Source organism: Phyllobates terribilis, unplaced genomic scaffold (genome assembly GCF_046119375.1).
Source record: "Phyllobates terribilis strain yellow unplaced genomic scaffold, ASM4611937v1 Scaffold_572__1_contigs__length_1044912, whole genome shotgun sequence".
NCBI classification, from domain to species: Eukaryota; Metazoa; Chordata; class Amphibia; order Anura; family Dendrobatidae; genus Phyllobates; species Phyllobates terribilis.
Window position 1 is genome coordinate 51,990 of NW_027363332.1, and position 21,796 is coordinate 73,785.

The 21,796-nt window shown below is 42.0% G+C and overlaps 7 non-coding genes and 1 pseudogene across 7 annotated transcripts; all 8 read right to left on the bottom strand.

The window, feature by feature from the left end:
* Nucleotides 1-1,079: 1,079 nt before the first annotated feature.
* On the bottom strand, nt 1,080-1,283 carry LOC141233274 (U2 spliceosomal RNA; annotated as a pseudogene).
* A 6,381-nt stretch (nt 1,284-7,664) lies between these two features.
* On the bottom strand, nt 7,665-7,855 carry LOC141233230 (U2 spliceosomal RNA). Its single transcript, XR_012299380.1, has one exon. It is a non-coding gene; the product is annotated as a U2 spliceosomal RNA (small nuclear RNA).
* Nucleotides 7,856-8,970: 1,115 nt separating this feature from the next.
* Nucleotides 8,971-9,155, bottom strand: LOC141233258 (U2 spliceosomal RNA). The gene has a single exon (XR_012299407.1). It is a non-coding gene; the product is annotated as a U2 spliceosomal RNA (small nuclear RNA).
* A 6,391-nt stretch (nt 9,156-15,546) lies between these two features.
* On the bottom strand, nt 15,547-15,737 carry LOC141233226 (U2 spliceosomal RNA). Its single transcript, XR_012299377.1, has one exon. It is a non-coding gene; the product is annotated as a U2 spliceosomal RNA (small nuclear RNA).
* Nucleotides 15,738-16,849: 1,112 nt separating this feature from the next.
* On the bottom strand, nt 16,850-17,040 carry LOC141233222 (U2 spliceosomal RNA). The gene has a single exon (XR_012299373.1). It is a non-coding gene; the product is annotated as a U2 spliceosomal RNA (small nuclear RNA).
* Nucleotides 17,041-18,152: 1,112 nt separating this feature from the next.
* Nucleotides 18,153-18,343, bottom strand: LOC141233313 (U2 spliceosomal RNA). The gene has a single exon (XR_012299438.1). It is a non-coding gene; the product is annotated as a U2 spliceosomal RNA (small nuclear RNA).
* A 1,115-nt stretch (nt 18,344-19,458) lies between these two features.
* LOC141233325 (U2 spliceosomal RNA) lies at nt 19,459-19,649 on the bottom strand. The gene has a single exon (XR_012299439.1). It is a non-coding gene; the product is annotated as a U2 spliceosomal RNA (small nuclear RNA).
* A 1,115-nt stretch (nt 19,650-20,764) lies between these two features.
* LOC141233234 (U2 spliceosomal RNA) lies at nt 20,765-20,955 on the bottom strand. Its single transcript, XR_012299384.1, has one exon. It is a non-coding gene; the product is annotated as a U2 spliceosomal RNA (small nuclear RNA).
* Between the last annotated feature and the right edge of the window lie 841 nt (nt 20,956-21,796).

Genomic DNA, 21,796 nt, shown 5'->3' on the forward strand with positions numbered 1-21,796 from the left:
GATCCTGAAAAGTCCATTTGTGGAGATGAGCTCCTGGACTCCCGTTAAGAAGACATGTTGTCAACCTCTAGATCCCTTACATGCCTGCACTTTTCGGCTTGCTGCTGCTGCAATCCACGCGTTTTAGATCTGCATAACTCCACCTCTTTAAACACAGCACCTTCACCCCCTGCTGTTCCCACCCGCCTCAACACCGTTGGAAGGGAGGAGAACCAATTAAGGCGGGGGGTGGGGTGGAACGAGCAGCTGTCTACCCTTAGCAGGAGGGCTCCTGATTACATACCTCTCCTGCTGCTGCTGCTGCTGGCTGTCCAGCAGCAGACTGAAGGTGGCTGCTGCTGTGCACAGGTATATAAAGGCTCAGAGCCTATTATGACACGCGCAGCCAGCGTTCCATTGCCACATTCCATCTACTGCAGGCAGGATACCTGGCTGGCTGAATGTCGCTGAGAAGCTCACAGAGACCGCCATAAGCAACAGTTTAACAGAATGCCACAGACTAATCAACCAAACTTTTTGGGTTGGGTTCTCTTTTATAGTCTGCAGGCATTAAATGAAAGAAGTCAGTGTTCCAGCAGAAGGAGACAACGTTTCAGAAAAGGCATTGTAGCAAACCAAAAAAGAAATTTTAAGCGCAGCAGAGTAACCAGCGCACATACCTGTTAGCTCAGGTGAGTTTAAAAGGCTGCTGTTGATAACAAGGGCATTTGCTAAATAGATGGTGTGTGTGCAACAATATACTGAAAGGTCAATTATATTGTGCAGCTTATCTCACCACCTGTAGTTATTTAGGTGAAAGCTCCAAAATGCTTGCCTAATATGTCTGTTTATCCAAAAGGAAGTAAAAAGGGAGAGCTAGAAAGATAGCATTGCATCACATTACATGGCAATGCAATGCACAGTTGCTGAAGTTGAACCAAAATGAGCTTGTAATCTGGCTTCTGCAACTTTGAACATGAAAAATCCAATGAGGAGAAGAAAAGCAAAGCCAAAGAGTCCATCCCAAAATCCGACAAACAAGCAAAATGAACAAAAAACATTGAATTCAATTCTTTCTGATTTTAGAAACTGCATTAAAGAAGGGGTGCACCGGTCCTGGAGATACTGCAATACCAGGTCAATGCGTGGAGTGGACAGAGCAAGCTCTTTTTCCATCTCCCTGTTCTAAAAATCCATTTAATATATGGTCCCCAGATAGGGGACGTATCAGATATTAAACTGATAAGAACAGATTTTTTTTTTTTTTTTAATTTGGCTATCCCCTGCAGAGGGCTAAAACCGTTTATTAAAACTTTAACAAATTACAAGCATAATTACACAAATACCAAACGTTAAAAGACAAATGAAATTTACAAAACAAAAAAATACAAAGATTTTAAATAATTAGGTTCCATTGGTCAACAAGCCATTTTTTGGAAATATGTACATTCTTCTTTTTGTCAATTAAATAATAAGTATACATTTCACATAAACATAAACTTAAAACCTCATTCACTGATAAAACATCTTGTTTAAAAATAGCAATGTTGCGCGCTTTCCAGAGAGATGACTTGGCGCAGTTCACTGTCTTCCAAGCCATTGTGTACTGGTCCATTGTGGGGCATTCCATAAGTCCGTATAGCACAGTTTTATATGTAAAGTCCTTGAGGTCTGCCACCCTTTCCAGTAGGGGGAGCAGTCTTCTCCAGAAATCCTTTGCAAAATTACATGTCCATAATAGATGTTCCACCGTTTCCTCGTCTTGGCATCCGGCTCTTGGGCAGATGGCAGACCTCACAAATCCTCTTCTGTATTGGAATGCCCGGCAAGGAAGACAGCGGTGCATGCAACTCCAAGCCAGATCTCTCTGTTCATTAAAAAGATAAAAAACGTTAATCATTTTCCAGATAGACATAGATTTGTCATCATCATATCTGTCAACATTACATATTTCCTCACTTTTACGTATTTCTTTAATTAGTTTCTTACTATTTCTTAATTCCTCTATTTTCTTAGTCCCTAAATTAAAATCGGACACTATTTTCCTTAAAATCTCATAATGCGTCGACAAATTAAAAGCATGGGGCACAGATATATTAACTTCATACCATCCAAACTTTCTCATAAAAAATCCTGTATTAAAACGCATAAAAAAGGACCAATAGTGATTCTTAAAAAGGGCATTAAAACAGTAAACGAACAGATGGATTAAAAGAAACCTATTAAAATCTGGAAAATCTTTACCACCTTTTACTTTTGATTTCATCACGATTTCTCTTTTCAGCTTTTCCATTTTTGAGTTCCAAAAGAAGGTAAAACAGGTTTTGGTTATCTTTTTTAAAACATTAACAGGCGGGGGGAAAACCATGCTAAGATACAATAAAAGAGGTAAAATCACCATCTTTAAAACCAATACTTTACCCTCCATTGTAAGTCTCCTCATGTTCCACATACATATTTTCGTATTTACTTTCTGTGTAACTGTTTCCCAACTATTATAACCATCATTATTTTCAGTGAATGATATACCTAAAATGGAAATGGATTCGGAGACATTAATTGGTACATCACGTAAAATCATCCCCCCAACACTTAAAATGTTACACTTATTAAAATTGATTTTAAAACCAGAAGCTAGACAAAAGGATTGCACTTGATGGAGAGTGGCCGTAAGTGATGGTGCATCTGTACACAAGACCGCCACGTCATCCATGTAGCCTACAACCTTGGCCTCCAAACCACCGCTTCCAGGCAGAGGGACACCGCATATCTGTTTATTTTGGCGTATTGCACATAACATTGGTTCCAGTGCACAGATAAACAGTAGGGGGGACAGAGGGCATCCCTGTTTCACCCCTGACCGTAAAAATACCTCTTGTGTCTTAAAACCATTCACTAAAATCTTACTTGTACAATCCTTGTAAAATGCTTTAAGCGATAGTAAAAACCCTTCTGGTATGCCCATTTTCTCTAAAACTTTAAAAAGATAAAAGTGTGAGACACGGTCAAATGCTTTTTCAAAATCAATAGATAAAATCGCCATTTTCCCCTTTCTGTGTTTCACATCCTCAATACAGTCTTTCACTAAATTCAGATTGTCCCATATACTGCGCCCCGGCACCCCACACACTTGATTAGAATGAATAACTTTGCTGATGACTTCTTTTAGACGATTTGCACAAATTTTAGCCATTATTTTATAGTCACAATTTAAAAGTGTTATTGGTCTCCAGTTTTCTAATTTTGATTTATCACCTTTTTTGTATAGGAGGGAGACTTCACCTTTCTTCCAGGAATTTAATAAAACCTTATTATTAAAAACCTCAGTAAACAAATAAAACAAATCATCTTTTAAAATATCATAAAAACATACATAAAATTCTATTGGGATGCCATCAGGACCAGGGACCTTTCCAGTTTTAAAACTTTTAATAGTTTTTAACACTTCTTGTTCCGTTAAAACTTGGGATAAAAACTCTTGGGATGCGGGATCTAAAACAGCTGTTAGTCCTTGCAGCGAATCATCCATTAATTTATTATCTATATTTTTTCCATTAAATAGATTAGAAAAAAAAACCTAAACTTTACCCAGCATATTTTTTATATTATTCTCACCATCTATATGGTCAATTATCACTTTTTCTTTTTTATTTTTCCTAAAAAAATATCTGGAACACTTTTCATTTTCTTCTATATGTTGTACTCTAGAACGAAAAATTATCTCTTTTCCTTTTTGTTCTAGCCATTTTGAAATCTCTTCTTTTAAGTTTGAAATATCAAGTTGTACATCTATCCCATTGTCTCTGAGCTTAAATAATGTTTGTAGGCGGGTATTTAAAATTCTATATTCTTCATATTTTTCTTTGGCTCTACATATACTCTTTTTAATAAAAAAGTCTTTTATTTTTACTTTCATTCTATCCCACCATACACTCATAGTCTCATTTGTTTTTTTCCCTTTTCTACATTTCCTATAAAACTCAATAAAATCTGATAAAATCTGCGGGTCGGTTAAAAGGGATACATTCATTTTCCAGCTTTTCTTACCACATTTTTTGTTGTCATTTACTTTTATGGTAAAGGATAAAAGTTTATGGTCTGAAAATATATTAGTTAAAACTTCACATTTGGCAGGTATTGTTTTATCTGAACCAAAAATAAAATCAATCCTAGAGCTACAATTAGCATTGCTCCAAGTGAAACCGGCGTCCTCTGTGCTGTCACTATGACACTCTTTATATATGTCTATCAATTTAGCATCTTTGACTATATCATGTAGCATACCTGAGGTTTTATCGTAGTTCCTGCTTACAGAGCTGGAGCGCCGGTTTTCACCTTTAAAAACACAATTAAAATCCCCTGCTAAGATAAAAGGTTCAGAGTTATTAATAAATAATGGTAAAAGATCAAGCATTTCGGCTCTTTCATTTTTCTCTGGGGATCCATAAAAATTTAAAAACTGCCATCTAATACCATCACTAAAAGCTTTTACTAATAAAATACGACCTGGTAAAATTTCCTGAATAAAATCAATTAAAACGTTCCCTTTAAAAAGTATGGCTACACCCGCTGATCCTGCAGCATTCGATCCGGACCAGACAGATGGCCCACACTTCCACTCATCTTTATATTTTTGATATGACATTTCATGTGGGATATTACATTCTTGCAGAAAAAATACAGATGCAGTAAAACACGTAAAAAAATTAAAAAGAGCAGTTCTTCTCGTGTTAGATTTTATGCCTCTCACGTTGAGGGAAATACCTTTCAGTTCAGCCATCATTAGAAAATGTAGAAATTTTACTTAGGTAACTAAGAGCAACGGATTTACCTGTCCGATGAACCTGATCAGACCACTGGGCTTACGCCTCCCTCCTCATCTGATAGTATCGTCACGAGAGTCTCCGTGGAGGAGGAAAGATTACCACATTTATATAAACCCGACGCTACACTGGCATAGCTCGGAGGGCTGACTGGCAGAACCCGCTGGGTCTCCATTGGCTGGCCATGCAGTTCCTCATCAGGTGGGTCCCCGAGGGGTTCCGCCGCCCCTGTTTGACCTGTAGAAGGTCGTCCTATAGGAGGAGGTTGCGCACAAGGCAGAGCCTCTGACTCTTCAGAGGCAGCAAGATCCCGGTCCCCACCTGTAGCAGCGGAGACCGAAACCCCTGAGGGTCCAGCGTCCACGTCCCCTTCTGGAGAAGTGTCCATCTGTTCACCTCCTGCTGCCTCCTCCGAACCACCCTTTTTCTTTTTCTTAGGACCCACCTTTATCCACTCAGCGCCCTCAGCACTAGGAGACCCAGACTGGGCATGGGCTTCTGTGTCGGCCTTTTGCCGGTCCCTTTTGACCTTACCAGTAGTGCCCTTCTGCTCCTTCTCAGCCCTCCTTTTGGACTCCCGCAGGTCCTGCAGCCAGGTTTTGGGATTTGGTATTTTACCTGTCATAGACTCTGGAGACACTTCACTATTTGGTACGCCCTTATTGTCTCCAGAGGCTCCAGGTTGTTGTTCCTCCTCCTGAGGGGTGGTCTGATCTTTTGGTCCTTGATCGGACGTCTTGGACTTCCCCTTTTGCTCATCTTCCCGAAATCTGTGAGGGCAAGAAAAATAAAAGTGACCTGGAGTCTGGCAAAAACTGCATTTCTTTTCCTTAGGGCATTCTTTTGTCTCATGTTCTTCACTAGCACAATTTCTACATGATACATGACAGTTTTCTTTTGAATGACCATAGCGCCCACAATTTCTGCAATATACTGGCATCCCAGAAAAGAAGAAATCCCCATTTGTTTGCCCAATTTTGAAACGGGCAGGGGGGAGCCGTATACCACCTGGTGTATTTGGATCTCTTGTACACTTCACAAGGAATTTCCACTTAGATGTCCATATGTTATATTCGTTTAATATCTTCCCAATACATTTAACACTTTTAAAATAAATTGCTAGAAATGACATTACTTCTGGAGCAGAAACAAAGGGCGAAAATATTTTTACAATAACCAGTCTTACCTCATCCAGGACGTGCTCAACAATTTGTATCCCTTTCAAAACAGGACTATTTTCAACTTTTTTTAACTTTTCTAGTACATCTCTAAAAATATCTTCTCCGGTGAATGTGATGTCATAGTCACCTCTTCTGGGATAATCCTGGATGGAGAGAATTTCATTCCTTTGTACGCCAAGAAGGTTCCTGAGCACGTCCTGGACTACATACCCTAATTTCCTCATATCCGAGCCACCCGCCGTGAAGTGAACTCGGATAGAGTTTTTTAGCCTCGCATAAAGAGGCACGAGGTTAGGGTCAACCTCCATGGAAAAACGCAACAAGGTTGCAAGTTGCAGCCGCTTGCAATCTGCGCTCCCAGTGTTCTTGCAGCAAAAAACACCTGGAAGCTGGGGGATCGCAACTCGTTACCCTGGGACTAAGCCCTCTCCCTAATAGCAGCAAGCAGGTTAAGTCCACCAAAGTGGACGATCCTGCCAGGCCAAGGAGAGGGGTACCCGAGTGCCCTTCAACCACAATCTCCTGCAATAAAGCACTTGATCTTAGCCAAAAGGCCGAGAAGCGATAACCAGAATTGGTTTCAAACTACGGAGCCACCCAAGGATCCTGAAAAGTCCATTTGTGGAGATGAGCTCCTGGACTCCCGTTAAGAAGACGTGTTGTCAACCTCTAGATCCCTTACATGCCTGCACTTTTCGGCTTGCTGCTGCTGCAATCCACGCGTTTTAGATCTGCATAACTCCACCTCTTTAAACACAGCACCTTCACCCCCTGCTGTTCCCACCCGCCTCAACACCGTTGGAAGGGAGGAGAACCAATTAAGGCGGGGGGTGGGGTGGAACGAGCAGCTGTCTACCCTTAGCAGGAGGGCTCCTGATTACATACCTCTCCTGCTGCTGCTGCTGCTGGCTGTCCAGCAGCAGACTGAAGGTGGCTGCTGCTGTGCACAGGTATATAAAGGCTCAGAGCCTATTATGACACGCGCAGCCAGCGTTCCATTGCCACATTCCATCTACTGCAGGCAGGATACCTGGCTGGCTGAATGTCGCTGAGAAGCTCACAGAGACCGCCATAAGCAACAGTTTAACAGAATGCCACAGACTAATCAACCAAACTTTTTGGGTTGGGTTCTCTTTTATAGTCTGCAGGCATTAAATGAAAGAAGTCAGTGTTCCAGCAGAAGGAGACAACGTTTCAGAAAAGGCATTGTAGCAAACCAAAAAAGAAATTTTAAGCGCAGCAGAGTAACCAGCGCACATACCTGTTAGCTCAGGTGAGTTTAAAAGGCTGCTGTTGATAACAAGGGCATTTGCTAAATAGATGGTGTGTGTGCAACAATATACTGAAAGGTCAATTATATTGTGCAGCTTATCTCACCACCTGTAGTTATTTAGGTGAAAGCTCCAAAATGCTTGCCTAATATGTCTGTTTATCCAAAAGGAAGTAAAAAGGGAGAGCTAGAAAGATAGCATTGCATCACATTACATGGCAATGCAATGCACAGTTGCTGAAGTTGAACCAAAATGAGCTTGTAATCTGGCTTCTGCAACTTTGAACATGAAAAATCCAATGAGGAGAAGAAAAGCAAAGCCAAAGAGTCCATCCCAAAATCCGACAAACAAGCAAAATGAACAAAAAACATTGAATTCAATTCTTTCTGATTTTAGAAACTGCATTAAAGAAGGGGTGCACCGGTCCTGGAGATACTGCAATACCAGGTCAATGCGTGGAGTGGACAGAGCAAGCTCTTTTTCCATCTCCCTGTTCTAAAAATCCATTTAATATATGGTCCCCAGATAGGGGACGTATCAGATATTAAACTGATAAGATCAGATACTACACTTGATCTTAGCCAAAAGGCCGAGAAGCGATAACCAGAATTGGTTTCAAACTACGGAGCCACCCAAGGATCCTGAAAAGTCCATTTGTGGAGATGAGCTCCTGGACTCCCGTTAAGAAGACATGTTGTCAACCTCTAGATCCCTTACATGCCTGCACTTTTCGGCTTGCTGCTGCTGCAATCCACGCGTTTTAGATCTGCATAACTCCACCTCTTTAAACACAGCACCTTCACCCCCTGCTGTTCCCACCCGCCTCAACACCGTTGGAAGGGAGGAGAACCAATTAAGGCGGGGGGTGGGGTGGAACGAGCAGCTGTCTACCCTTAGCAGGAGGGCTCCTGATTACATACCTCTCCTGCTGCTGCTGCTGCTGGCTGTCCAGCAGCAGACTGAAGGTGGCTGCTGCTGTGCACAGGTATATAAAGGCTCAGAGCCTATTATGACACGCGCAGCCAGCGTTCCATTGCCACATTCCATCTACTGCAGGCAGGATACCTGGCTGGCTGAATGTCGCTGAGAAGCTCACAGAGACCGCCATAAGCAACAGTTTAACAGAATGCCACAGACTAATCAACCAAACTTTTTGGGTTGGGTTCTCTTTTATAGTCTGCAGGCATTAAATGAAAGAAGTCAGTGTTCCAGCAGAAGGAGACAACGTTTCAGAAAAGGCATTGTAGCAAACCAAAAAAGAAATTTTAAGCGCAGCAGAGTAACCAGCGCACATACCTGTTAGCTCAGGTGAGTTTAAAAGGCTGCTGTTGATAACAAGGGCATTTGCTAAATAGATGGTGTGTGTGCAACAATATACTGAAAGGTCAATTATATTGTGCAGCTTATCTCACCACCTGTAGTTATTTAGGTGAAAGCTCCAAAATGCTTGCCTAATATGTCTGTTTATCCAAAAGGAAGTAAAAAGGGAGAGCTAGAAAGATAGCATTGCATCACATTACATGGCAATGCAATGCACAGTTGCTGAAGTTGAACCAAAATGAGCTTGTAATCTGGCTTCTGCAACTTTGAACATGAAAAATCCAATGAGGAGAAGAAAAGCAAAGCCAAAGAGTCCATCCCAAAATCCGACAAACAAGCAAAATGAACAAAAAACATTGAATTCAATTCTTTCTGATTTTAGAAACTGCATTAAAGAAGGGGTGCACCGGTCCTGGAGATACTGCAATACCAGGTCAATGCGTGGAGTGGACAGAGCAAGCTCTTTTTCCATCTCCCTGTTCTAAAAATCCATTTAATATATGGTCCCCAGATAGGGGACGTATCAGATGTTAAACTGATAAGAACAGATTTTTTAATTTGGCTATCCCCTGCAGAGGGATAAAACCGTTTATTAAAACTTTAACAAATTACAAGCATAATTACACAAATACCAAACGTTAAAAGACAAATGAAATTTACAAAACAAAAAAATACAAAGATTTTAAATAATTAGGTTTCATTGGTCAACAAGCCATTTTTTGGAAATATGTACATTCTTCTTTTTGTCAATTAAATAATAAGTATACATTTCACATAAACATAAACTTAAAACATCATTCACTGATAAAACATCTTGTTTAAAAATAGCAATGTTGCGCGCTTTCCAGAGAGATGACTTGGCGCAGTTCACTGTCTTCCAAGCCATTGTGTACTGGTCCATTGTGGGGCATTCCATAAGTCCGTATAGCACAGTTTTATATGTAAAGTCCTTGAGGTCTGCCACCCTTTCCAGTAGGGGGAGCAGTCTTCTCCAGAAATCCTTTGCAAAATTACATGTCCATAATAGATGTTCCACCGTTTCTTCGTCTTGGCATCCGGTTCTTGGGCAGATGGCAGACCTCACAAATCCTCTTCTGTATTGGAATGCCCGGCAAGGAAGACAGCGGTGCATGCAACTCCAAGCCAGATCTCTCTGTTCATTAAAAAGATAAAAAACGTTAATCATTTTCCAGATAGACATAGATTTGTCATCATCATATCTGTCAACATTACATATTTCCTCACTTTTACGTATTTCTTTAATTAGTTTCTTACTATTTCTTAATTCCTCTATTTTCTTAGTCCCTAAATTAAAATCGGACACTATTTTCCTTAAAATCTCATAATGCGTCGACAAATTAAAAGCATGGGGCACAGATATATTAACTTCATACCATCCAAACTTTCTCATAAAAAATCCTGTATTAAAACGCATAAAAAAGGACCAATAGTGATTCTTAAAAAGGGCATTAAAACAGTAAACGAACAGATGGATTAAAAGAAACCTATTAAAATCTGGAAAATCTTTACCACCTTTTACTTTTGATTTCATCACGATTTCTCTTTTCAGCTTTTCCATTTTTGAGTTCCAAAAGAAGGTAAAACAGGTTTTGGTTATCTTTTTTAAAGCATTAACAGGCGGGGGGAAAACCATGCTAAGATACAATAAAAGAGGTAAAATCACCATCTTTAAAACCAATACTTTACCCTCCATTGTAAGTCTCCTCATGTTCCACATACATATTTTCGTATTTACTTTCTGTATAACTGTTTCCCAACTATTATAACCATCATTATTTTCAGTGAATGATATACCTAAAATGGAAATGGATTCGGAGACATTAATTGGTACATCACGTAAAATCATCCCCCCAACACTTAAAATGTTACACTTATTAAAATTGATTTTAAAACCAGAAGCTAGGCAAAAGGATTGCACTTGATGGAGAGTGGCCGTAAGTGATGGTGCATCTGTACACAAGACCGCCACGTCATCCATGTAGCCTACAACCTTGGCCTCCAAACCACCGCTTCCAGGCAGAGGGACACCGCATATCTGTTTACTTTGGCGTATTGCACATAACATTGGTTCCAGTGCACAGATAAACAGTAGGGGGGACAGAGGGCATCCCTGTTTCACCCCTGACCGTAAAAATACCTCTTGTGTCTTAAAACCATTCACTAAAATCTTACTTGTACAATCCTTGTAAAATGCTTTAAGCGATAGTAAAAACCCTTCTGGTATGCCCATTTTCTCTAAAACTTTAAAAAGATAAAAGTGTGAGACACGGTCAAATGCTTTTTCAAAATCAATAGATAAAATCGCCATTTTCCCCTTTCTGTCTTTTACATCCTCAATACAGTCTTTCACTAAATTCAGATTGTCCCATATACTGCGCCCCGGCACCCCACACACTTGATTAGAATGAATAACTTTGCTGATGACTTCTTTTAGACGATTTGCACAAATTTTAGCCATTATTTTATAGTCACAATTTAAAAGTGTTATTGGTCTCCAGTTTTCTAATTTTGATTTATCACCTTTTTTGTATAGGAGGGAGACTTCACCTTTCTTCCAGGAATTTAATAAAACCTTATTATTAAAAACCTCAGTAAACAAATAAAACAAATCATCTTTTAAAATATCATAAAAACATACATAAAATTCTATTGGGATGCCATCAGGACCAGGGACCTTTCCAGTTTTAAAACTTTTAATAGTTTTTAACACTTCTTGTTCCGTTAAAACTTGGGATAAAAACTCTTGGGATGCGGGATCTAAAACAGCTGTTAGTCCTTGCAGCGAATCATCCATTAATTTATTATCTATATTTTTTCCATTAAAAAGATTAGAAAAAAAAACCTCAACTTTACCCAGCATATTTTTTATATTATTCTCACCATCTATATGGTCAATTATCACTTTTTCTTTTTTATTTTTCCTAAAAAAATATCTGGAACACTTTTCATTTTCTTCTATATGTTGTACTCTAGAACGAAAAATTATCTCTTTTCCTTTTTGTTCTAGCCATTTTGAAATCTCTTCTTTTAAGTTTGAAATATCAAGTTGTACATCTATCCCATTGTCTCTGAGCTTAAATAATGTTTGTAGGCGGGTATTTAAAATTCTATATTCTTCATATTTTTCTTTGGCTCTACATATACTCTTTTTAATAAAAAAGTCTTTTATTTTTACTTTCATTCTATCCCACCATACACTCATAGTCTCATTTGTTTTTTTCCCTTTTCTACATTTCCTATAAAACTCAATAAAATCTGATAAAATCTGCGGTTCGGTTAAAAGGGATACGTTCATTTTCCAGCTTTTCTTACCACATTTTTTGTTGTCATTTACTTTTATGGTAAAGGATAAAAGTTTATGGTCTGAAAATATATTAGCTAAAACTTCACATTTGGCAGGTATTGTTTTATCTGAACCAAAAATAAAATCAATCCTAGAGCTACAATTAGCATTGCTCCAAGTGAAACCGGCGTCCTCTGGGCTGTCACTATGACACTCTTTATATATGTCTATCAATTTAGCATCTTTGACTATATCATGTAGCATACCTGAGGTTTTATCGTAGTTCCTGCTTACAGAGCTGGAGTGCCGGTTTTCACCTTTTAAAACACAATTAAAATCCCCTGCTAAGATAAAAGGTTCAGAGTTATTAATAAATAATGGTAAAAGATCAAGCATTTCGGCTCTTTCATTTTTCTCTGGGGATCCATAAAAATTTAAAAACTGCCATCTAATACCATCAATAAAAGCTTTTACTAATAAAATACGACCTGGTAAAATTTCCTGAATAAAATCAATTAAAACGTTCCCTTTAAAAAGTATGGCTACACCCGCTGATCCTGCAGCATTCGATCCGGACCAGACAGATGGCCCACACTTCCACTCATCTTTATATTTTTGATATGACATTTCATGTGGGATATTACATTCTTGCAGAAAAAATACAGATGCAGTAAAACACGTAAAAAAATTAAAAAGAGCAGTTCTTCTCGTGTTAGATTTTATGCCTCTCACGTTGAGGGAAATACCTTTCAGTTCAGCCATCATTAGAAAATGTAGAAATTTTACTTAGGTAACTAAGAGCAACGGATTTTCCTGTCCGATGAACCTGATCAGACCACTGGGCTTGCGCCTCCCTCCTCATCTGATAGTATCGTCACGAGAGTCTCCGTGGAGGAGGAAAGATTACCACATTTATATAAACCCGACGCTACACTGGCATAGCTCGGAGGGCTGGCTGGCAGAACCCGCTGGGTCTCCATTGGCTGGCCATGCAGTTCCTCATCAGGTGGGTCCCCGAGGGGTTCCGCCGCCCCTGTTTGACCTGTAGAAGGTCGTCCTATAGGAGGAGGTTGCGCACAAGGCAGAGCCTCTGACTCTTCAGAGGCAGCAAGATCCCGGTCCCCACCTGTAGCAGCGGAGACCGAAACCCCTGAGGGTCCAGCGTCCACGTCCCCTTCTGGAGAAGTGTCCATCTGTTCACCTCCTGCTGCCTCCTCTGAACCACCCTTTTTCTTTTTCTTAGGACCCACCTTTATCCACTCAGCGCCCTCAGCACTAGGAGACCCAGACTGGGCATGGGCTTCTGTGTCGGCCTTTTGCCGGTCCCTTTTGACCTTACCAGTAGTGCCCTTCTGCTCCTTCTCAGCCCTCCTTTTGGACTCCCGCAGGTCCTGCAGCCAGGTTTTGGGATTTGGTATTTTACCTGTCATAGACTCTGGAGACACTTCACTATTTGGTACGCCCTTATTGTCTCCAGAGGCTCCAGGTTGTTGTTCCTCCTCCTGAGGGGTGGTCTGATCTTTTGGTCCTTGGTCGGACGTCTTGGACTTCCCCTTTTGCTCATCTTCCCGAAATCTGTGAGGGCAAGAAAAATAAAAGTGACCTGGAGTCTGGCAAAAACTGCATTTCTTTTCCTTAGGGCATTCTTTTGTCTCATGTTCTTCACTAGCACAATTTCTACATGATACATGACAGTTTTCTTTTGAATGACCATAGCGCCCACAATTTCTGCAATATACTGGCATCCCAGAAAAGAAGAAATCCCCATTTGTTTGCCCAATTTTGAAACGGGCAGGGGGGAGCCGTATACCACCTGGTGTATTTGGATCTCTTGTACACTTCACAAGGAATTTCCACTTAGATGTCCATATGTTATATTCGTTTAATATCTTCCCAATACATTTAACACTTTTAAAATAAATTGCTAGAAATGACATTACTTCTGGAGCAGAAACAAAGGGCGAAAATATTTTTACAATAACCAGTCTTACCTCATCCAGGACGTGCTCAACAATTTGTATCCCTTTCAAAACAGGACTATTTTCAACTTTTTTTTAACTTTTCTAGTACATCTCTAAAAATACCTTCTCCGGTGAATGTGATGTCATAGTCACCTCTTCTGGGATAATCCTGGATGGAGAGAATTTCATTCCTTTGTATGCCAAGAAGGTTCCTGAGCACGTCCTGGACTACATACCCTAATTTCCTCATATCCGAGCCACCCGCCGTGAAGTGAACTCGGATAGAGTTTTTTAGCCTTGCATAAAGAGGCACGAGGTTAGGGTCAACCTCCATGGAAAAACGCAACAAGGTTGCAAATTGCAGCCGCTTGCAATCTGCGCTCCCAGTGTTTTTGCAGCGAAAAACACCTGGAAGCTGGGGGATCGCAACTCGTTACCCTGGGACTAAGCCCTCTCCCTAATAGCAGCAAGCAGGTTAAGTCCACCAAAGTGGACGATCCTGCCAGGCCAAGGAGAGGGGTACCCGAGTGCCCTTCAACCACAATCTCCTGCAATAAAGCACTTGATCTTAGCCAAAAGGCCGAGAAGCGATAACCAGAATTGGTTTCAAACTACGGAGCCACCCAAGGATCCTGAAAAGTCCATTTGTGGAGATGAGCTCCTGGACTCCCGTTAAGAAGACATGTTGTCAACCTCTAGATCCCTTACATGCCTGCACTTTTCGGCTTGCTGCTGCTGCAATCCACGCGTTTTAGATCTGCATAACTCCACCTCTTTAAACACAGCACCTTCACCCCCTGCTGTTCCCACCCGCCTCAACACCGTTGGAAGGGAGGAGAACCAATTACGGCGGGGGGTGGGGTGGAACGAGCAGCTGTCTACCCTTAGCAGGAGGGCTCCTGATTACATACCTCTCCTGCTGCTGCTGCTGCTGGCTGTCCAGCAGCAGACTGAAGGTGGCTGCTGCTGTGCACAGGTATATAAAGGCTCAGAGCCTATTATGACACGCGCAGCCAGCGTTCCATTGCCACATTCCATCTACTGCAGGCAGGATACCTGGCTGGCTGAATGTCGCTGAGAAGCTCACAGAGACCGCCATAAGCAACAGTTTAACAGAATGCCACAGACTAATCAACCAAACTTTTTGGGTTGGGTTCTCTTTTATAGTCTGCAGGCATTAAATGAAAGAAGTCAGTGTTCCAGCAGAAGGAGACAACGTTTCAGAAAAGGCATTGTAGCAAACCAAAAAAGAAATTTTAAGCGCAGCAGAGTAACCAGCGCACATACCTGTTAGCTCAGGTGAGTTTAAAAGGCTGCTGTTGATAACAAGGGCATTTGCTAAATAGATGGTGTGTGTGCAACAATATACTGAAAGGTCAATTATATTGTGCAGCTTATCTCACCACCTGTAGTTATTTAGGTGAAAGCTCCAAAATGCTTGCCTAATATGTCTGTTTATCCAAAAGGAAGTAAAAAGGGAGAGCTAGAAAGATAGCATTGCATCACATTACATGGCAATGCAATGCACAGTTGCTGAAGTTGAACCAAAATGAGCTTGTAATCTGGCTTCTGCAACTTTGAACATGAAAAATCCAATGAGGAGAAGAAAAGCAAAGCCAAAGAGTCCATCCCAAAATCCCACAAACAAGCAAAATGAACAAAAAACATTGAATTCAATTCTTTCTGATTTTAGAAACTGCATTAAAGAAGGGGTGCACCGGTCCTGGAGAAACTGCAATACCTGGTCAATGCGTGGAGTGGACAGAGCAAGCTCTTTTTCCATCTCCCTGTTCTAAAAATCCATTTAATATATGGTCCCCAGATAGGGGACGTATCAGATATTAAACTGATAAGAACAGATACTACACTTGATCTTAGCCAAAAGGCCGAGAAGCGATAACCAGAATTGGTTTCAAACTACGGAGCCACCCAAGGATCCTGAAAAGTCCATTTGTGGAGATGAGCTCCTGGACTCCCGTTAAGAAGACATGTTGTCAACCTCTAGATCCCTTACATGCCTGCACTTTTCGGCTTGCTGCTGCTGCAATCCACGCGTTTTAGATCTGCATAACTCCACCTCTTTAAACACAGCACCTTCACCCCCTGCTGTTCCCACCCGCCTCAACACCGTTGGAAGGGAGGAGAACCAATTAAGGCGGGGGGTGGGGTGGAACGAGCAGCTGTCTACCCTTAGCAGGAGGGCTCCTGATTACATACCTCTCCTGCTGCTGCTGCTGGCTGTCCAGCAGCAGACTGAAGGTGGCTGCTGCTGTGCACAGGTATATAAAGGCTCAGAGCCTATTATGACACGCGCAGCCAGCGTTCCATTGCCACATTCCATCTACTGCAGGCAGGATACCTGGCTGGCTGAATGTCGCTGAGAAGCTCACAGAGACCGCCATAAGCAACAGTTTAACAGAATGCCACAGACTAATCAACCAAACTTTTTGGGTTGGGTTCTCTTTTATAGTCTGCAGGCATTAAATGAAAGAAGTCAGTGTTCCAGCAGAAGGAGACAACGTTTCAGAAAAGGCATTGTAGCAAACCAAAAAAGAAATTTTAAGCGCAGCAGAGTAACCAGCGCACATACCTGTTAGCTCAGGTGAGTTTAAAAGGCTGCTGTTGATAACAAGGGCATTTGCTAAATAGATGGTGTGTGTGCAACAATATACTGAAAGGTCAATTATATTGTGCAGCTTATCTCACCACCTGTAGTTATTTAGGTGAAAGCTCCAAAATGCTTGCCTAATATGTCTGTTTATCCAAAAGGAAGTAAAAAGGGAGAGCTAGAAAGATAGCATTGCATCACATTACATGGCAATGCAATGCACAGTTGCTGAAGTTGAACCAAAATGAGCTTGTAATCTGGCTTCTGCAACTTTGAACATGAAAAATCCAATGAGGAGAAGAAAAGCAAAGCCAAAGAGTCCATCCCAAAATCCGACAAACAAGCAAAATGAACAAAAAACATTGAATTCAATTCTTTCTGATTTTAGAAACTGCATTAAAGAAGGGGTGCACCGGTCCTGGAGATACTGCAATACCAGGTAAATGCGTGGAGTGGACAGAGCAAGCTCTTTTTCCATCTCCCTGTTCTAAAAATCCATTTAATATATGGTCCCCAGATAGGGGACGTATCAGATATTAAACTGATAAGAACAGATACTACACTTGATCTTAGCCAAAAGGCCGAGAAGCGATAACCAGAATTGGTTTCAAACTACGGAGCCACCCAAGGATCCTGAAAAGTCCATTTGTGGAGATGAGCTCCTGGACTCCCGTTAAGAAGACATGTTGTCAACCTCTAGATCCCTTACATGCCTGCACTTTTCGGCTTGCTGCTGCTGCAATCCACGCGTTTTAGATCTGCATAACTCCACCTCTTTAAACACAGCACCTTCACCCCCTGCTGTTCCCACCCGCCTCAACACCGTTGGAAGGGAGGAGAACCAATTAAGGCGGGGGGTGGGGTGGAACGAGCAGCTGTCTACCCTTAGCAGGAGGGCTCCTGATTACATACCTCTCCTGCTGCTGCTGCTGGCTGTCCAGCAGCAGACTGAAGGTGGCTGCTGCTGTGCACAGGTATATAAAGGCTCAGAGCCTATTATGACACGCGCAGCCAGCGTTCCATTGCCACATTCCATCTACTGCAGGCAGGATACCTGGCTGGCTGAATGTCGCTGAGAAGCTCACAGAGACCGCCATAAGCAACAGTTTAACAGAATGCCACAGACTAATCAACCAAACTTTTTGGGTTGGGTTCTCTTTTATAGTCTGCAGGCATTAAATGAAAGAAGTCAGTGTTCCAGCAGAAGGAGACAACGTTTCAGAAAAGGCATTGTAGCAAACCAAAAAAGAAATTTTAAGCGCAGCAGAGTAACCAGCGCACATACCTGTTAGCTCAGGTGAGTTTAAAAGGCTGCTGTTGATAACAAGGGCATTTGCTAAATAGATGGTGTGTGTGCAACAATATACTGAAAGGTCAATTATATTGTGCAGCTTATCTCACCACCTGTAGTTATTTAGGTGAAAGCTCCAAAATGCTTGCCTAATATGTCTGTTTATCCAAAAGGAAGTAAAAAGGGAGAGCTAGAAAGATAGCATTGCTTCACATTACATGGCAATGCAATGCACAGTTGCTGAAGTTGAACCAAAATGAGCTTGTAATCTGGCTTCTGCAACTTTGAACATGAAAAATCCAATGAGGAGAAGAAAAGCAAAGCCAAAGAGTCCATCCCAAAATCCGACAAACAAGCAAAATGAACAAAAAACATTGAATTCAATTCTTTCTGATTTTAGAAACTGCATTAAAGAAGGGGTGCACCGGTCCTGGAGATACTGCAATACCAGGTCAATGCGTGGAGTGGACAGAGCAAGCTCTTTTTCCATCTCCCTGTTCTAAAAATCCATTTAATATATGGTCCCCAGATAGGGGACGTATCAGATATTAAACTGATAAGAACAGATACTACACTTGATCTTAGCCAAAAGGCCGAGAAGCGATAACCAGAATTGGTTTCAAACTACGGAGCCACCCAAGGATCCTGAAAAGTCCATTTGTGGAGATGAGCTCCTGGACTCCCGTTAAGAAGACATGTTGTCAACCTCTAGATCCCTTACATGCCTGCACTTTTCGGCTTGCTGCTGCTGCAATCCACGCGTTTTAGATCTGCATAACTCCACCTCTTTAAACACAGCACCTTCACCCCCTGCTGTTCCCACCCGCCTCAACACCGTTGGAAGGGAGGAGAACCAATTAAGGCGGGGGGTGGGGTGGAACGAGCAGCTGTCTACCCTTAGCAGGAGGGCTCCTGATTACATACCTCTCCTGCTGCTGCTGCTGCTGGCTGTCCAGCAGCAGACTGAAGGTGGCTGCTGCTGTGCACAGGTATATAAAGGCTCAGAGCCTATTATGACACGCGCAGCCAGCGTTCCATTGCCACATTCCATCTACTGCAGGCAGGATACCTGGCTGGCTGAATGTCGCTGAGAAGCTCACAGAGACCGCCATAAGCAACAGTTTAACAGAATGCCACAGACTAATCAACCAAACTTTTTGGGTTGGGTTCTCTTTTATAGTCTGCAGGCATTAAATGAAAGAAGTCAGTGTTCCAGCAGAAGGAGACAACGTTTCAGAAAAGGCATTGTAGCAAACCAAAAAAGAAATTTTAAGCGCAGCAGAGTAACCAGCGCACATACCTGTTAGCTCAGGTGAGTTTAAAAGGCTGCTGTTGATAACAAGGGCATTTGCTAAATAGATGGTGTGTGTGCAACAATATACTGAAAGGTCAATTATATTGTGCAGCTTATCTCACCACCTGTAGTTATTTAGGTGAAAGCTCCAAAATGCTTGCCTAATATGTCTGTTTATCCAAAAGGAAGTAAAAAGGGAGAGCTAGAAAGATAGCATTGCTTCACATTACATGGCAATGCAATGCACAGTTGCTGAAGTTGAACCAAAATGAGCTTGTAATCTGGCTTCTGCAACTTTGAACATGAAAAATCCAATGAGGAGAAGAAAAGCAAAGCCAAAGAGTCCATCCCAAAATCCGACAAACAAGCAAAATGAACAAAAAACATTGAATTCAATTCTTTCTGATTTTAGAAACTGCATTAAAGAAGGGGTGCACCGGTCCTGGAGATACTGCAATACCAGGTCAATGCGTGGAGTGGACAGAGCAAGCTCTTTTTCCATCTCCCTGTTCTAAAAATCCATTTAATATATGGTCCCCAGATAGGGGACGTATCAGATATTAAACTGATAAGAACAGATACTACACTTGATCTTAGCCAAAAGGCCGAGAAGCGATAACCAGAATTGGTTTCAAACTACGGAGCCACCCAAGGATCCTGAAAAGTCCATTTGTGGAGATGAGCTCCTGGACTCCCGTTAAGAAGACATGTTGTCAACCTCTAGATCCCTTACATGCCTGCACTTTTCGGCTTGCTGCTGCTGCAATCCACGCATTTTAGATCTGCATAACTCCACCTCTTTAAACACAGCACCTTCACCCCCTGCTGTTCCCTCCCGCCTCAACACCGTTGGAAGGGAGGAGAACCAATTAAGGCGGGGGGTGGGGTGGAACGAGCAGCTGTCTACCCTTAGCAGGAGGGCTCCTGATTACATACCTCTCCTGCTGCTGCTGCTGCTGGCTGTCCAGCAGCAGACTGAAGGTGGCTGCTGCTGTGCACAAGTATATAAAGGCTCAGAGCCTATTATGACACGCGCAGCCAGCGTTCCATTGCCACATTCCATCTACTGCAGGCAGGATACCTGGCTGGCTGAATGTCGCTGAGAAGCTCACAGAGACCGCCATAAGCAACAGTTTAACAGAATGCCACAGACTAATCAACCAAACTTTTTGGGTTGGGTTCTCTTTTATAGTCTGCAGGCATTAAATGAAAGAAGTCAGTGTTCCAGCAGAAGGAGACAACGTTTCAGAAAAGGCATTGTAGCAAACCAAAAAAGAAATTTTAAGCGCAGCAGAGTAACCAGCACACATACCTGTTAGCTCAGGTGAGTTTAAAAGGCTGCTGTTGATAACAAGGGCATTTGCTAAATAGATGGTGTGTGTGCAACAATATACTGAAAGGTCAATTATATTGTGCAGCTTATCTCACCACCTGTAGTTATTTAGGTGAAAGCTCCAAAATGCTTGCCTAATATGTCTGTTTATCCAAAAGGAAGTAAAAAGGGAGAGCTAGAAAGATAGCATTGCATCACATTACATGGCAATGCAATGCACAGTTGCTGAAGTTGAACCAAAATGAGCTTGTAATCTGGCTTCTGCAACTTTGAACATGAAAAATCCAATGAGGAGAAGAAAAGCAAAGCCAAAGAGTCCATCCCAAAATCCGACAAACAAGCAAAATGAACAAAAAACATTGAATTCAATTCTTTCTGATTTTAGAAACTGCATTAAAGAAGGGGTGCACCGGTCCTGGAGATACTGCAATACCAGGTCAATGCGTGGAGTGGACAGAGCAAGCTCTTTTTCCATCTCCCTGTTCTAAAAATCCATTTAATATATGGTCCCCAGATAGGGGACGTATCAGATATTAAACTGATAAGAAAAGATACTACACTTGATCTTAGCCAAAAGGCCGAGAAGCGATAACCAGAATTGGTTTCAAACTACGGAGCCACCCAAGGATCCTGAAAAGTCCATTTGTGGAGATGAGCTCCTGGACTCCCGTTAAGAAGACATGTTGTCAACCTCTAGATCCCTTACATGCCTGCACTTTTCGGCTTGCTGCTGCTGCAATCCACGCGTTTTAGATCTGCATAACTCCACCTCTTTAAACACAGCACCTTCACCCCCTGCTGTTCCCACCCGCCTCAACACCGTTGGAAGGGAGGAGAACCAATTAAGGCGGGGGGTGGGGTGGAACGAGCAGCTGTCTACCCTTAGCAGGAGGGCTCCTGATTACATACCTCTCCTGCTGCTGCTGCTGCTGGCTGTCCAGCAGCAGACTGAAGGTGGCTGCTGCTGTGCACAGGTATATAAAGGCTCAGAGCCTATTATGACACGCGCAGCCAGCGTTCCATTGCCACATTCCATCTACTGCAGGCAGGATACCTGGCTGGCTGAATGTCGCTGAGAAGCTCACAGAGACCGCCATAAGCAACAGTTTAACAGAATGCCACAGACTAATCAACCAAACTTTTTGGGTTGGGTTCTCTTTTATAGTCTGCAGGCATTAAATGAAAGAAGTCAGTGTTCCAGCAGAAGGAGACAACGTTTCAGAAAAGGCATTGTAGCAAACCAAAAAAGAAATTTTAAGCGCAGCAGAGTAACCAGCGCACATACCTGTTTGCTCAGGTGAGTTTAAAAGGCTGCTGTTGATAACAAGGGCATTTGCTAAATAGATGGTGTGTGTGCAACAATATACTGAAAGGTCAATTATATTGTGCAGCTTATCTCACCACCTGTAGTTATTTAGGTGAAAGCTCCAA